The sequence below is a fragment of the Hyperolius riggenbachi genome, chromosome 10, assembly GCF_040937935.1.
Source record: "Hyperolius riggenbachi isolate aHypRig1 chromosome 10, aHypRig1.pri, whole genome shotgun sequence".
NCBI classification, from domain to species: Eukaryota; Metazoa; Chordata; class Amphibia; order Anura; family Hyperoliidae; genus Hyperolius; species Hyperolius riggenbachi.
This window is the reverse complement of record NC_090655.1, coordinates 66,094,493-66,107,033: the sequence shown is the minus strand read 5'-3', so window position 1 is coordinate 66,107,033 and position 12,541 is coordinate 66,094,493. Positions and strand designations below refer to the sequence as shown.

Here is a 12,541-nt window from a genome sequence, read left to right as displayed (position 1 = left end):
ATGATTGGAAACCAGCCCCAATTCAACTTAAAAGGTTAAAACGAATATATGAAATTGACTCATTACATGCAGAGCAAAATAAGTCAAGCCTTTATTTGTCATAATTTTGATGATTATGGCTTACAGCTTATGAGAACCCCAAAATCTAAATCTCAGATCATTATAAAATTGTGAAAATGTTCAATATTCTAGGCTCAAAGTGTCAGACTGTAATCAGCTAATTTGTCCAAAACACCTGCAAAGGGTTCATATTCCATATATAAGTTTCACCTTTTAAGTTGAAATACTAAAATAAATGGACTTTTGCAAGATATTCTAATTTTCTGAGTTTCACCTGTATATTATTACTGTATATTCTGGTGTATTAGACTACTTTTTAACCCTTGAAAATCTTCTGAAAAGTCAGGGGTCGTCTTATACGCCGGGTGTCATTGATGCTGGATGATACACCCTATCCGGTTACCACCTCTCAGATATCGCTGTTGAGGACTGTAGTGAAGCGGCGCAGGCACACATGTGCGATATGAGAGACAGAGAAGGAGGTAAATAGGATAAAAGGGCGGGGCCATAAGGGTGAAAGAGGCATGTTTTATGGGCACAGCGCAATCTATTCTTCCATACAACTCTGATAAACAGGTAGACAAGGAGAGCTGACCAATCCGCTTAGGGGGAGGGAGAGTTAACCAATCCAACCAGTCATCGCCTGTATACTGTTATATACTGGGTACCACATACAGCACAGCACCAGTATATGAATTTTTATTTTTATTTGGTGTGCGTTGGAAGAGTGGTAGTCTTATACGGCGAGTATATCCCAAACTCTATATTTTAACTGGAAAAGTTGGGGGGGGGGGGGGGGGGGGGGGGGAGGCCTTCGCCTTATACACCCAATTGTCTTATATGCAGGAATATACAGTAGTTTTTATGTTCGATCGACTGTTTGATTCAGTCCTGTAATCAGAGAGTTGAGAATCGATTATATTCCATTCTAATCGATCCATGGAAATTGGCCAATATCTGCCTGAAATTCACTCAATCCAGCAGGATGGAAAATATCGGTTGATCATAAAAGGAATCCACTAATGTTCACATGATTTTGATTGACACAATCGATTTTTAATTTCATAGCGTGGACGCTCAACCTTGTGCGGATCGATTAGTGAAGGAGAACTGTGCAGGATATCGCTTGCAGTGTGTCAGACACTTGTCTTCACTTTTAATCGACTACACTGTTTTTGATTGCCCAATAAAGTTGATCGCTTAATCTCTCAATGGAGAATAGAGTAAAGTTCGGTTCACACTGCAAGGGAAAAGCCTTGCAGTGCCTAGCCTGTTTTTCCAGAACAGAGCGGATAGCGATAACGAATGGTGAATGGATCCTATGTTATTAATACAATCTGTGGATCGGAATGCAATTGGACCATAACGCAGACGCAAAGTCCTGGCCTCCTGCATTTTCCCGCATAGTGGATGCGGTTTCCATAGAAACCCTGCAAAACGCAAAACTGCAAAATCCAGGTAGAGACTCCGTTGCTTCCTTTTACGGTCAGGTTTCTTCCCCCACCTCCCTGTACAGCGATTGCCTTTGAGGTAACGCACTATTTATTCTATTCTAGCTACTGAATATTTCCCATACACAAATATTGCCCCATATTGGGCTCTCAGTTTTCCTCCCCCCTTTATTTGTGGCCACCAACCAGAATAATTGTGCAGATCGAATTTCTGCATTGCGGACTGGCAGGTGTTAATAGATCCTATAATAACATAAGAATAACATCTGTTTGACTTTTATATACTCGTTCAACCTAAACCCTCTGAGGATCATTAAAGGGAACCCAAGGTGAGAGTGATATGGAAGCTGCCATATTTATTTCCTTGTAAACCATGCCACAGGGGCAAACGCAGGATTTTTAAGGGGGGGGGATTCCTGAAAGGTCCGGAAACACTTATGTCTTAAGACAGGTGGCTCCATACTGCCCATGCACAAAAGTGCGCTGGCGTATTACGGGGCTGCCTGCCTTTGGAAGTACTCAAGGACACGAGTGTTTCTGAGGGCTTCTGGTAGCAGCAAATTTGAATGGGGTACAGCGCTGGAACAACTCCCCGAGAGAGGAACGGCAGATAGACTTAGTTTGGACAATTCAGTGGAATATGCGACATAGCGTCACATAGCGCAAGCGATAGCCATATGATGCAGGGTTATATGCATCTGCGGAAGATGGCGGAGCTATATAAATACTAAATAATAATTTGCCTCACCAGGATTGCACTTTTATTTAGCTTTCCTGTATGACAAGAAGACACAAATACCCAGCACTAGGGAAAGAGGGAAACAAAGGTGAATGAGGGAGGGCTGGTGCACACCAAGAGGGCTTCTGAGCGTTTTTCAAATCGACAGTGATTTGAAAAGCGCTTGGCTAATGTTACCCTATGAGGGTGTTCTCACAGCAGCGTCGTGATTTTTTTCAAAATCGCAGGTATACTGCATGTAGCATTTTTTTGAGCAATTCATTCAGAAATCGCTCTGAAAATCGCTTCACAAAATTGCACTCAATAATTGCTAGCAATTGCTATTGTGATTCTGGCGTGCACTAGCCCAGAGAGAGGAGGAGTGGAGAGAGACTGAGAATAGCCTGAGATGGAGCAGAGAGCTTATCTGTATTGCAGTCCCACATCACACAGAGGCTACTTGCCTGTAATAGGACTCATGTCCCTGCCAGTCCCTCACACAAGTCAGAAAGCGGCCCTCCTGGAGTCTCCGGACTGTCAAAAACTTTTCACCTTGTTTAACACCTTCCACACATGCAGTCATTATAACAATGAGGAGAGACCAGACAGATGTTTGCCCAAGGACCCTCCAGGCAAGCTCTGCATCATGCTGTGTATATTTACCAGCTTGCCTGCCCTCTAATTGCACTTTTATCAGCTAGCCTAGTGTTTCACCTGAATACACCAGACACAAATCTCTGAATGAAAGGCTGCCTGGGGGGAGATTGCCCCCCTTCCAGCCAGCACTAGGGGAAGGAGGAAAACAATAGTGAATGCAGAGAGAGTATCTGTATTGCAGTCCCACATCACACAGGCTACTTGCATGTAATGTGTCTCCTGTCCCTGCTAGCCAAATCCAAAAAAGCTTTATTGGCAGGACCAAATACATTTAGCATTGCCAAAGCAAAAACAAACACATAGTGGGGGGGGACTGTGGGAATAGGGGAATGATATAGGTATGCCGTCCAGGGGTGTGGAGAATGTAAGGGATGGTCAGCCTCTCACACAAGCTGCAGGCAGCCCTCCTGGAGTTTAGGGACTGTCAAAACTTTTCAACCTGTGAAATACCTTTTGTAGCTGTCTACATGCAGTCTTTACAATAGTGAAAGAGCTGAGTTTTTCCCACAGTCCCTGCAGGAGGCAAGCCATTACCAGCTTGCCTGCTTCAGCGATTTCAGGGAATTTTTTTTAAAGGTACATGAGTCTCAAGGGGGTGTTCTATACATCCGGAACCCCCGTCTGGATACGCCCGTGTGCCAGTTGCCTCCTGTTGATCTTCTGGCATACGTAATGTTTGAGTCAAAACCCTGGAACAAGCATATGGCTAATCCAGTAAAGCCTGAGTCAGCTTAGAGTGCCTGATCTGAATATGCTTGTTCAGGGTCTATGGCTAAACGTATTACAGACCCAGGATCAGCAGGGTTGCCAGGCAACTGGTATTGTTTAAAAGAATATAAACAGCCTCCATAGCCCTCTCACCTCGGGTTCCCTTTAACCAGAGACTAGCTGTATGTTGTTGTGGAATGCACTTCAAAAGTTGATGTGGTGCTTGAGATTCCTAGATAAAGAATTTCAGCGTGATCAAGATCTTCATCATCACCTGGCTCACACAGCAGGGTCCACTAGAAAAATCACACTGAACCTTGTTGAAAACATTCCACTTGATGATGGTTTAAATAAAATAAAACATCTTAGTTCTGATTTAAAACTAGATGGAACATTTCAAACATGATTTCAGATTACTGCCGCCATCTATTACTGGCTACACCTATCCCTGGCTACCTATACTGCGGCCACCTCTTACTGGCTACACCTATCCCTGGCTACCTATACTGCGGCCACCTATTACTGGCAACACCTATCGCTGGATACCTATACTGCAGCCACCTATTACTGGCTACACCTATCCCTGGCTACCTACACTGCGGCCACCTATTACTGGCTACACCTATCCCTGGCTACCTATACTGCGGCCACCTATTACTGGCTACACCTATCCCTGGCTACCTATACTGTGGCCATCTATTACTGGCTACACCTATCCCTGGCTACCTATACTGCTTCTACCTATTACTGGCTACACCTATCCCTAGCTACCTATACTGCGGCCACCTATTACTGGCTACACCTATCCCTGGCTACCTATACTGCGGCTACCTATTACTGGCTACACCTATCGCTAGCTACCCATACTGTGGCCACCTATCCCTGGCTACCTATACTGCGGCTACCTATTACTGGCTACACCTATCGCTAGCTACCCATACTGTGGCCACCTATTACTGGCTACACCTATCCCTAACTACCTATACTGCAGCCACCTATTACTGGCTATACCTATCCCTGGCTACCTATATTGCGGCCACCTCTTACTGGCTACACATATCCCTGGCTACCTATACTGCAGCCACCTATTACTGGTTACACCTATCCCTGGCTACCTATACTGCGGCCACCTATTACTGGCTACACCTATCCCTGGCTACCTATACTGCGGCCACCTATTACTGGTTACACCTATCCCTGGCTACCTATACTGCAGCCACCTATTACTGGCTACACCTATCCCTGGCTACATATACTATGGCCCCCTATTACTGGCTACCTATACTGCGGCCACCTATTACTGGTTACACCTATCCCTTGCTACCTATACTGCGGCCATCTATTACTGGATATACCTATCCCTGACTACCTATACTGTGGCCACCTATTACTGGCTACACCTATCCCTGGCTACCTACACTGCGGCCACCTATTACTGGTTACACCTATGCCTGGCTACCTATACTGTAGCCACTTATTACTGGCTACACCTATCCCTGGCTACATATACTATGGCCCCCCTATTACTGGCTACCTATACTGCGGCCACCTATTACTGGTTACACCTATCCCTGGCTACCTATACTGCGGCCACCTATTACTGGCTACACCTATCCCTGACTACCTATACTGTGGCCACCTATTACTGGCTACACCTATCCCTGGCTACCTATACTGCAGCCACCTATTACTGGATACACCTATTCCTAGCTACCCATTGCTGAGTAGACCTATCCCTGGCTACCTATACTGCAGCCACCTATTACTGGCTACACCTATCCCTGGCTACATATACTATGGCCCCCTATTACTGGCTACCTATACTGCAGCCACCTATTACTGGCTACATCTATCCCTGGCTACCTATACTGCGGCCACCTATTACTGGCTACACCTATCCCTGGCTACCTCTACTGCGGCCATCTATTACTGGCTACACCTATTCCTGGCTACCTATTACTGGCTACCTATAGTTTGGCCACCTATTACTGGCTGCTCCTATTACTGGCTGCACCTATACCTGGCTACCATACAGGGGGTGTGCGGGAGTGGAGTTCTGTAAAAACAGTGCCGGAGATTTGGTCTCAGTGCCGCCATAGGCCATAAAAGGAATTACGGCTATAGCAGCGCTCAGTTAGTAATTTGGGCGCCATCAAAAGACAGAGCACAAATTACTATAAAAACACTAAGTCGGCTGCCAGCAATAGCTGGAGGCTGAATTCCATCTTTTACCACTATCCATGGAGACCTGGAGGGGGAATAGGATTTAACGCTACCAGGACTTTTGCAGGAGCAGGGCGAGTCTTTTTTTGCAGCTTTACACTGCGCCTAAATCTCCTGGCGACTTAATCATATGACAGCGCTTGCAAAACGGCTGTCAGGCCGCAGTCTTCTTTGCGGTTATGGTGATTTGTGCTGGGAAGAAATAAAAAGGTGAATTGTTTATTTAACCACATCTGGTGCCCAGAAACTTCCCTTCTTCTGGTTGTTGCACTTTCCCAATCTGTTGCACTCCTGCTGTTACAGGGATCGCAATGGCCACCGCAAACCTAGCCCAAGGCCTTAATAACTTCAGATCCTACTTCAGCAAGAGATCTGATTGATCCATATTGCATATAGAAGAAAGCAAGCGTTCATACATTCCATTTTTAATATTGGATATTGTGAATAAATAGAAAGAAAAAATATATACCACAACTGGACATACACACAAAACAATAGGCATGATTTTGATCGCCATTTTCCAGCCAGTCCGAATAAGATCAATCGCTGGTAAATATATATATATATATATATATATATATATATATATATATATATATATATACATATATATATACATATATATATACATACATATATACATACATACATACATGTATGTGTGTATATATATATATATACATATATACATACATGTATGTGTGTGTATATATATATATATATATATATATATATATATATATATATATATATATTATTTTTTTAATAGCGTGGGTGCTTTAACCTAACTTTCAGGAACTGTGCACGTTATCTAAGCATACAAATAGCAGCATCCTATTTCGGATAAGATAAGGACACTATGATCAGAAGACGGTAACTAAATCACCCCCTAACCCTTTGAAGAGTTCACACAGTGATGTAAGCTTGTTGTCTACAGGGCTGTGGAGTCGGTACCAAAATCATCAGACTCCGATTCCTCAGTTTATTGAAACCACAAACTTCAAATCCAGATACCCAAAATTGCTCAGACTCGGGACTCCAACTGCACAACCCTGGATGTCTAAGTGATGTTTGCTGTGGGAGAGACAGTAAGCTGTGACAGTGGGGAGTGAAAATTAACACTGAGCTGGGTTGAGAAAAAAAAATAGAAAAGAGCAGAAATATTCTTTTCTTTTTTTCTGTATGTGATATTTGTTTCACATTTGGGTACACACATTCACTCTCTTCGCTCTTACGGGAATTGACAACTTTGTAACTTTCTGATTTGCTAGGCATGATTTGCTGTGCTAAAGCAGGATGTGATCACAGCAAATCAGAGATTTGCAAATCCATCAGCTGATCATACAAATCACATGATTCTCCATGAGTTCTCCTAGACACGATCATCACTACTTACAAGTGGAGTCAGGTAAGCTGGAAACCCTACCTGATCAGTATTGTTTCCCCCTTGGTAAGCAGCACTATCTGTGTCTACCTGCCATCCTCATTGTTGTAGCACAGACAAGACCTGCTGAACTCAGCCCTCCTGTTTGATAAGCTGCTGACCCCCAGGTGAAGCTAGGTGACCACTTGAGAAAATAGCCACCTAAAAACGAACATTGGCAATCATTTTGGAAATCTGCTCAGAATAAGCAGCCTGTTCAGTTCTAAGACAGGGAGGACTAGAAAAAGCCCTGGACTCAGAACTTCCTCTCTGCCCTAAAATATAAGCAACAGCCTAATAACCTTTAAAGAAAAAAACATTTCTTTGTTACAGCTGATACAAATCCTGAAATAAATCTGTGGGGTGTCTACTTCCTGCTTTCATGGAAGCAGACATAGGGTTAACAACCTGTGTTTACAAATTAGCTGTTCTGCCCACGCAGCCAGCTGAAACAGCTGAGAGATCAAATTACCGGTGTGATTAGTCAAGGAATTCGGCTAAACTCCTTAAAGAAAACCTGAACTGAAAATTAAAAGTCAAAATAAACATACACATGTCATACTTGCCTCCTGTGTATTCTACTCCTCAATCTCTTTCACCTCTCCCGCATCCTGTTTGTCCACTGTGATGAAGGGAATTATCCGCCCATTTTGAAAATGGCCATTACCCCATAACAGCTTTCTGGTTAGCACACTGTTAAACTATAACATCACCCAGTTGAGCCATAGGGAAACATGGACATTACCGGGCACTTCAGTTGTCCACTCAGCTATAACTGACAGCAACTGATATAGAACTGACAGCAACTGATATATTTCAGTTCTGACAAAATGTTGTCAGAACTGGAAGGGATCATTGTCAGAAGAAAATGGTGAGCTTCTGAGAGGAACTGATGCCAAGGTAACTATTTAATGTTCATTTGAAGTTACCTCGTGTGTTTATTTTAAATAATTTACAGGTTCCCTTTAAAAGAGACACTGAAGCGAAAAAAAATAATTATGATATAATTAATTGGTTGTGTAGTACAGATAATTACGAGAACATTAGCAGCAAAGAAAATATTCTAATATTTTTTATTTTGTTATATAGTTTTTTCTATAACATGCATCATTCACTAATATTTGCAGTTTACACACTACTCAGCATTCTAAATGATTTTACAGAGCAGGCTAGTGAACCACTTAAGGACCGGGCTGTCTGCAGAGTATCTGTGCTGCGTGGGCTCTCCAGCCCGCAGCACAGATCGTCATTACAGCAGGGCGATCAGACTTCCCCCCCCTTTTTTCCCCACTAGGGGGACAACCTGATGGGGGGACTGATCGCTCCTGCTCCGTGTGGCCGAGCGTGGGGGCTCCTCAAAGCCCCCCTCCGCAACGATATTGCGCGCTCCCTCCCCTTACTTCCCTCTCTCTTCCCCTATGAGCTGCGCAGGACGGTAATCCGTCCTGCGCTGGATAGGATAGGCTTCAGCCTATCAAATGACGGCGATCCCCGGCCAATCAGAGGCCGGGGATCGCCGATCTCCGTCACGGCACCGTATTGATGTAAATAGCGGGGATTTCTTCCCCGCGTGTTTACATTATGCGGTCGAGCCACGATCGGCGGCTCGCACACTGTTCACGGAGACAGTCTCCGTGAACCGGCATGAAGTTTCCATGCAAAACCACAAACGACCAGCCGCCGCCTATCGGCGTTAGCTGGTCGTTAAGTGGTTAATTGTCCTCTGCAGAAAAAAAAAAAATACAGTGGCTGACACTTGAGATAATCAGCTTCAGAAGACAGTGCTCTCTGAGACTTTCAGTTGTGAAGCTCAGTGGCTCTTTTGCATAGATAACAACTGGAGTTTCTTAAGTCTAATATTTCCAGTACAGGAAGAGTTATGTCCCTGCTCCTAATGTTTTATTTATTAGCTGTACCGCACATACAAATCGGATCATAATTTTTTTTTGCTTCAGTGTCTCTAACCTCCTGGGCGTTACGGACGAGGTCAGCTCGTCCAGTAACATGGCAGGGCACTGCTTAGGCCCTGGTGGGCCGATTTGAATAATTTTTTTTTAAACACGCAGCTAGCACTTTGCTAGCTGCACATTTCTCCGCTCGCCGCCGATGCGCCACTCCCCGCTGCGTAACAGGCCACCCGACACCCCTTGCGCAGCCTGGTCAATTAGTGCCAGGCAGCGCTGAGGGGTGGATCGGGACTCCCTTTGACGTCACAACGTCGATGACGTAATTTTGTTCGTCGCCATGGCGACGGGGGAAGCCCTGAAGGAAATCCCGTTCAGAACGGGATTTCCTGATGGGCATGATCGCCGGCAGTGATCGAAAGGGTGGGAGGGAGGAAGCAGGGAGGGGGGAATCATGTAGCTAGCGCTAGACTAGCTACATGATAAAAAAAAGATTAGGTTACAAAAACCACCTGCGGCCGTGGGGATTCAGAACGCCAGGGAGGTTAAAAACATATAGGGTGATGGTATTGCACGGAAGGCATTCTGGGTACATTGGGCAGGTTAAGAATAGAGACATCTGTGTAAGAGCTAACCTTAACTTGGAGAAGAGAGCTTTGGAATCTGGGGGGGGGGGGGGGGGGGGGGGGGGGGGAGGGGGTTTTGAAGGAAAATTTAGCTTGTTCCAATTTAGTTTATTCACTGTTAAAGTGGACTCAAATAAAAAATATAAGATTTCAGAAATACAATCTATTTTCTAAATTATAATAATAAATAGCATCCTTTTTCCAGCTGCATGATGCCACATATAAAATATTTTACATTTATTGCAGCAACCCCTCCCTTCCTTTCAGATTGCCGGGACAGAATCCGGCAAACTGGTGAAGTAGGTGGTGTCCGGCAAAGGAGGAATTGCTAATGGCTGCCACCTGTATAACCCTGGTTATGAAAAGAGAAGGGTGAAAAGCATGCACTGAAATGCTCATAGGCTTGAAGGAGTGTTTATTTATCTTTGTATGTGTCAGAGTGGTGCAACTAAATATTTTGAATTAAAAAAATGTTTGGTTTGGGTCCGCTTTAAGTGGCCCTGAGTTTTTTCTCTTTCTGGTATTTGGGGCAACTGTCTATGCAATTGGCTTGTGTACGGCTTGTGTGTCTGCTATTGCAGTTTTGTTGTACCTTGCTGCTCATGGAACAAATAAAATATGTTTAAAAATAAAACAAACAAAAAAACAACATATAGGGCGCATTTATCTGCGTTTACCTTCTGTTCACTTTAAACTCTGTGCACTGATGAAGGGGAAGTATGTGATGTCAGGGAGAACACACTGCACCTTCAGCCAAATAATCACAAACAATTGCCTAGAACACCTTTTTAGTGTATACAGCTTTACTTTGATGGTGACTGGATTATGGCTGCCCAACCAACCATCCTCACTGGTCTGTGGCCAGTTCAACTAGAAAGAAAAAATTGCATTTTTCTAACCTGCCCTCAAGCCTCAAACAACAGTGCCTGTGAATTCCCTCTCCATAGTCCATGTGGGCGAATCCCTAATAAAACTAATTACGGTAACAAAACTAATAATATGGTAATAAAATAAGGTAAAGCTAATTATGATAAAGTCACATGACTCCCTGTCCCTCAACAGAGTTCACAATTCAATGTCCCTACCTATTAAACACTTGTGATTTCTGTTTGTAAACATTGTACCTGATAGGTGAAACTCAAAACAATTAAAATATCGTGCAAAAGTTCATTTATTTTGGTCGGATTAAGTTAAAATATGAAACTAATAAATGAAATAGAGTCCGACACTTTGAGCCTAGAATATTCAACATTTTCACAATAGTGTAATGGTCTGAGATACTAATTTTGAGGTTTTCATAATTCGTAAACCATAATCCTCAAAATTATAAGAAATAAAGACATGAAATATTTGCATGTGATGAGTCTATTTCATATCACTTTTTAGGTTGACTTACTGAAATAAATTGACTTTTGCACAATATTCAAATTTTTCGAGTTTCCCCTGTGTATGTAACATTTTTTACTTTTCTGTAGCGGTATACATTTAGCGACCCTATTTGGCAACTATACATGATGATTTTGATTGTTCAAACACTAATCCTACTCAGATCACACTTAATTTGCAATTAAACTTTTTATGGCAACATTTATTTTAGACCGGCTCCTGGAGATACGCAGACGGTGCACTTTTTTTTGCGCAGACTGGCTGCGACTGTCCGAAGCTACAGGACCTGATACCGAAAAGGGAGAAGGCTGAGGATGGCGGCATGGGAGTGATCCGTGCGCATGGGGCTGGAGGAAGCCCCAGGTATGTATAAAACATTTATATTCGCTCAGCCCTGGTTTCGTTTAAGTGACAAGACTATATATGCTGTACAGCGCTGGGGAAGATGTCAGCTCTATGTAAATACTAAATAAATAATAATAATAATGTCTGTTCTCCCCATGCCTGCATGGGTTTTCTCTTGGTACTCCGGTTTCCTCCCACATCCCAATAGCATCAAAAAAGTTTAATGGCTTGCCCCTAAATTGGCCCTAGACTACAATACATACACTACACAATACATACATAGACACATGACTATGGTAGGGAATAGATTGTCAGACCCACTGAGAGACAGTTAAGTGACAAGACAATATACTCTGTACAGCGCTGCGGAAGATGTTGGCGCTATATAAATACTAAATGATAACCACCCAACAAAGTCACTCCCACGGGAATGTACAAACACGCAGCAGGTAGGAATAAAATTGAGGCAAGGCAAGAATACTTATCACTCATGTTGTTCCTTACAGAGCAGACAACGCACATCACCTGGCAGGTCTCATCTGGCACAGCGTAGGGGGTGGCAGGACTCACCTGGCACAGAATAGGGGGTGACAGGATTCACCTGGCACAGAATAGGGGGTGACAGGACTCACCTGGCACAGCGTAGGGGGTGGCAGGACTCACCTGGCACAGCGTAGGGGTTCAGGGCAGTTCCTAGAAGGTTCCCCCTCTTCTTCCCGGCAGAGTGGTCTGTGATCACTGCTTGATCAGTGTGCAGGGAGCCAGTGCTCAGACATGGAGGGTGGAGATGCAGGCGGTGCCTATAGGGAAAGATCAGTTTACACTTGTCAGGTATCTGCCGCAGACACAGCTGAGAAAAGAAAGAATTTCAAAACTCATTGTCATCATCCAGACAAGGCAGACTCATTAAACATAACAAGGCTGTCTTTCCAGGCAATGCGAAATCCCCCTCGCAGGAATCCTACAGAGGGACGTCACTGAGTAGAGTAGATATACAAACATCTTCCCCCCTCTCCAGAAATAATACAGAGGTCACAGCG

The 12,541-nt window shown here is 43.8% G+C and overlaps 1 protein-coding gene across 3 annotated transcripts in view; it reads right to left on the bottom strand.

The window, feature by feature from the left end:
- The window catches only part of VWA2 (von Willebrand factor A domain containing 2), a 75,220-nt gene extending 62,955 nt beyond the window's left edge, over positions 1-12,265 (bottom strand). For 2 of the 3 annotated variants that reach the window (XM_068258418.1, XM_068258420.1), the window contains exon 1: positions 12,165-12,265. The gene's annotated coding sequence lies outside the window, so the exon portion shown is untranslated. The other variant, XM_068258419.1, reaches the window with a different exon arrangement.
- Between the last annotated feature and the right edge of the window lie 276 nt (positions 12,266-12,541).